The sequence below is a fragment of the Helianthus annuus genome, chromosome 7 (assembly GCF_002127325.2).
Source record: "Helianthus annuus cultivar XRQ/B chromosome 7, HanXRQr2.0-SUNRISE, whole genome shotgun sequence".
Lineage (NCBI taxonomy): Eukaryota > Viridiplantae > Streptophyta > Magnoliopsida > Asterales > Asteraceae > Helianthus > Helianthus annuus.
In genome coordinates, this window is record NC_035439.2 from 114,225,750 (window position 1) to 114,231,063 (window position 5,314).

Consider the following 5,314-nt stretch of genomic DNA (forward strand, 5'->3'; position numbering starts at 1 on the left):
CTTTCTGCGACTCGCTTGCGTATACAATGTAGGCCTTGCATCCATGTTTCATAAGTTTGTGGGCTTCTAGCATTGAGCATACCACCGGGTTACCCCCTTTTTCACCATATATCGTAATGTGCTTTCCGCTAGGAGACGTCAGTTTTATTTCCTTTTGGAAACAAACCACCTTTGCATGGAATCGGGACAACCAATCCATCCCCACGATCAGTTGGAATTCTCCCATCGACATCGGGATCAGGTTTATTGTGTATTCTTCGTCATCAATGCTCAATTTACAGTTTTCACATACATCACAAACGATAAAACTCTTGTTATTACCTATCTCTACTTCTAAGGGCATAGGTAATTTTGTTTGAACAAACGAAGGATGTCGAATAAATCCATATGAAATAAAGGATTTATTCTCACCCGTATCAAATAATACACGTGCAGGAATCGAGTTTACAGCAAATATACCTGAGACCACTTCAGGTTCAACCTTTGCTTCTGCGGCTGTCAATTGGAAAGATCTTGCCTTTGCTTTTGGGGCTTCACCTTTCGGGTCTTGCCCATCTTTCTTTCCAACTAGCTCCGGGCATTCCGATCTTTTGTGACCAGGTCGGTAACAATTGTAGCAAACCGTCACTTTCTCCGGGCATGATGTAGCCATATGTCCCGTCTTCCGACATATGGGACAAGGCTTATCCTTGAAGCGGCATTCGCCTTTATGACCCTTTCCGCAGATTTTGCAACTTGGTGACCCGCCTTTTGCATCCGATTTCTTCACCGTTTCGTTTGTTCGTGCTTTCTTGGTAGGGCTTGGATTAACATCATGTGCCCTTCGTTCACCCCGTTCAACCTGCTTTTTCAGTTCAATCTCCCGTTCCCGAGCAACATTTATGATCTCGGTAAGGGTCTCGTATTTTGAAGGAGTCATAAACTCCATATACTCGGCGCTCAACATGTTATAGTAGTAGTATATCTTTTCTTCTTCATTCGTCACCAATTCATTGCAAAACTTCATCTTATCCATAAACGTTGCCGTAATCTTGTCTATGGTCTCGCCCTTGTGCCTAAGTTGCATAAACTCTTCCTTGATTCTATTAACGGCCGCCTTGGGGCTATGATGTTTAAGAAATGACGTCTTAAACTCCTCCCATGTCATGACCTTAGCCGCTTCACTACCGATCTCTCTCATTTTTTTATCCCACCAATCTTTCGCTTGACCCCTTAATTGACCCGTACCATAGGCTACGTAGTCATCTTCATCACAATGGGTCCTCTCGAATACCCCTTCAATATCACTTAGCCATCGTTGGCACACTATTGAGTCAACCTCCTCATTATATATTGGTGGTTTACACGCCATGAATTCCTTGTATGAACAAGGCTTTCGTCCTCCGGGCTTTTCCTTTGCTAGATTAGAACTATCTTCCAATTTCTTGATTCTCTCGTCTACTATCGATAGAACCGTGTTTTAAATTTTATCAATAAAGCCCGACAAACTATTTTCGATCGCCTTTCCAACCTCTTCGGCAATCACTTCTCTCATTTGTTCGGTGACTCTTGGCACCACATCATCATTACCTCCATCCGCCATCTCTATTACTGAAATGTTTACATTAATTGTTAAACATTTCATTTATAACATATGATTTACTTGTTTTGATTTAATCAAGTTCATAACTTGATTCAACCGTTCTTGTTTCATGCATTTCTTGTGTTTGAGTGAGCTTACACACTCTTTTCATGCATAGTTGTTCATGATTTATTTCTATATTTTCTAAATCTACTTAAAACGATTAACTCTTACCGGATGCTTGATCAAGCTTGAACCGGACACACTTTATTGACAACCTTTAGCTCTGATTACCAACTTGTAAGACCCAACTTAAAATAACAGGATTTCTGACATTTATCATGCATTTAGTACAAAATTTTTCGAGTTTACAAAAACTTCATGGTTTTAAGATCATACTTGATCATAACATTCAAGTCTACATCATGCTAGATAAACTTTCAAAACATAATTTCAAGTGTTTACATGTCACTAAAACAAAATAGACAAAATGCGGAAGCTTTGTTCGGTGTGTTCGGTTCTTGACATGGCTTGATCATCCTCTGGGTCTAAAGAGCATCTTTACCTATCATACAATTTCATTTAAAAGATTAGAAATCAAGGCATTTGAACAAAATAATTAAATACAAGAAATTATATATTTTGTTTTCAGCCCCTTCACCCGGCCGTGTCAAAAGATCACCCGGCCGTGTCAGCTTAACATATATTTTTCACAGCCCCTTCACCCGGCCGTGTCAAAAGTTCACCCGCCCGTGTCAACTCTGCACGTTTATTTTTCATCAAATTTACATCCAAACCTATCCAAACTCATTTTAATTGCTTGGGGTTCGTTTCTTGATATGTCTAAGCTATCATCCATTACCCGGATCCATTATTCATATAGTTTACGCTCCCGCTACCCGGTTTACGTTTTGCTTTATTTTGACCCGTTTGTTTACAAGTTCAACAACTTGTTTTGTGTCATCTCATGTATTCGGCCATTTTACCCATTTCCATGTTTACCAATTATGAATTTCGCTTCCCTCCCGAGAGCGCTCATGTCATAACTATCATGCTTAATCCTAAGGATTTAATCATGCTTTTCGGAATCGATTGGCAAACAAATGTTCCGAACTATAATCCCTCTACAAGGGCTCATGTTTTTACAATGGATTTGCGTGTTCGTTACACAACTTATGCTTGATACATAACCAATCAAAGTGATGGCTATTAGTTTTAGATTTGTAGCACAACTTGTTTTGACCTGTTTGGGTGCCGAATGGATATCCCCATTGCTAGACACATCCAAACTCTATTTCTAACTCATGTTTTGACCCGTTTTGCTTGCTTAAGGCACTTTGTCCCTTCCGTGACATATTGGTGTATCTTGTTTACCAAATTTCAATATAACAACATAAGACTAACAATTAAAATAATGTAGCGAAACAGTAAATTTCGTACCTTTAGAGCACACCTTTCCTATGCGTATTCCCTTCGGCGTGTCCGCTTGACGGTCCGGACTCCTTGCCTAGAGAGTTCAATTTACAATTGGTTTAGAACTCTTTACATGATTATTAACGCATCATTTTAAACAATAATCAAATCTGCGTTTTCATCATATTTTTAACATTTAAATCCCCACTTAGGCATTTCAACAAACACCTAGCGGGTCAGATTTTCACATAATCATTACCAAGTTCATGACTTGTAATTATCATCTAATTTCACTTCAGTTAGTCAACTTTACACATATCTTAACATCAATATTTCTGAAATTACTTCTTAAATTCAGATTGTGCTAGAACAAGAGTTATAACTTTAGCATTTATCAAGTTTCTTTAAGCTCATCAATCACCTTCAATGGTGATTATGAAACCCTACAAGTATTATGCAAGATTTTGTCAAGAAATCATCTAGGGTTTGTCCTTGGACATCATATCACTTCTAATTTCGTCAATACATCACAAAATCAAGCTAAACATTCAATTTCTATCACATGCAAGGAATTTGAGTTGAATCAAAACAACCTAATTTGGCATACCTTATGATCCCTTTGACGAGGTGATCACGAATCTATGATCAGATTTCGATTTGGGACTGAATTGAACCTCCAATTGATCAATTTTTAGTGAACTAGGGTTTTGGAGAGGAGCTCCTGGTCGCTCCTGGGTTCTGATCGATCCAAGCACACACTTAGATGTGTGTTTAGAGTTTATTTTATTTACTGTAATTAAAGTTTCAAGTTTTACTACTGTAGTCCCTCTATTATTACCCTCTTTATAATTTAAGAGTTTTCTATCCATTTATTTGATATCACAAGAATCATATCTAACTGGGTTATCTATTCCTAGTTAGTTTGTTCTTGTGTATTTAACGTTTTATAATTCTAATATATATATAGTTTTATATTTTCGGGGTGTTACACCCGTGACCTTCATCCTCACCATACGACCAAACCAACCCTTGTCCCTCGACCTCGCGAGCCAAACCCATCACGCATGCTGTGTTCCTCCCAACCTAATCAAGCTGGAGTGATACAGTCATATCCTTTGCCACCTGCGGGGACAAGACGCGAGGGTAATGCTTCGCCAGACGGGTGACGAAGCCCCCACAGCTGATGTGGGTAGAGGTACGCTTAAAAGCGTACTCGGCGAAGTATGCGGCCAACTTGTACGCCAAGTTGCCCCCCCCCCCCCCGCCGGTAAGCAAGTCGTGCAAGTAGAACAGGTCACTTTGGGTGACCCACTCCCTGCTATCATGACGACCGGCGATCGTCACAGCGATACACCGATGTAGGTATCGGTGTAACGGGTCATAAAGGCTATTCGCCCTCGCCTTCGGGGATCGCGAACTGGGTGTCGCGAACTCCCCGGACCCAACAGTGCGCCACCAAGTCCACAACACGTCACTGGACGTGCTGATGGGCGCATCCAAAAATGCCTGGGACATTGAGTACTCTTGTGAGTACAGACCCAAGGCAACGGCGAACTCGGGAAGTGTCATCCTCTGAGTCTTCCCGCTAAGGGTAAAAGATATCGCGGGTGTCGTCAAAAAATGTTGTAAACCCCCACCCCGGGTGTCCTTAAATGAAAAAGTACATAAAAACTCTAAAGTAATCTCTTTGTGGGCCCGCTCTGCGGCGACATCAAATAAACAGTCCCACGTAGAGTTAGTTGGCATGAACTCCCGGACCCGACCGATCGATCCAAGATCGGTCAAAAACTGAATATCAATGGTCCGAGGCGCATCCAGTGTCATCTCTCGTAATCTGCCCAAAAACCTGTAGGCAGCTGTACCTCGGGGGATGTCGCGAATAAACTACCCCACCTCAGTAAAAATCGAGCACAACCTCCTCCTCCTCCTGTCCACGTCCCCGTCCGCGTCCACGTCCTCGACCCTGACCCTGACGTCTACGGGCCGCAGCAGCTGATGACTCAGCCATATCGTCTGTAAAAATAACAATCACAACTCAGAAATCATTATACGATTAGCGTTCACGTATTATACGACTACTGTTCTTGTATACGAACGTATTATACATCTCATATACGATCCGTACACATCAAGTATAGGTTTCGTATACGCACGTATTATACATCTCGTACATGATCCGTAAACATGGAGTGTACATATCGTACGATCAAGTATTATACGCACGTATACGCTACGTACACCTCATATATATGTTTCCTATACGCACGTATTATACATCCCGGATACGCTAAAAATATAACAAACAAGGAATAAAATATAAGGTTATATGGTCGTATACAT

At 41.0% G+C, this 5,314-nt stretch overlaps 1 long non-coding RNA gene across 1 annotated transcript; it reads right to left on the reverse strand.

The window, feature by feature from the left end:
* Nucleotides 1-1,873: 1,873 nt before the first annotated feature.
* LOC118480393 lies at nucleotides 1,874-3,748 on the reverse strand. The gene is made up of 3 exons (XR_004862386.1): nucleotides 3,582-3,748; nucleotides 3,002-3,068; nucleotides 1,874-2,126 (listed from the first exon to the last, which is right to left on the reverse strand). It is a non-coding gene; the product is annotated as an uncharacterized LOC118480393 (long non-coding RNA).
* Nucleotides 3,749-5,314: the final 1,566 nt, after the last annotated feature.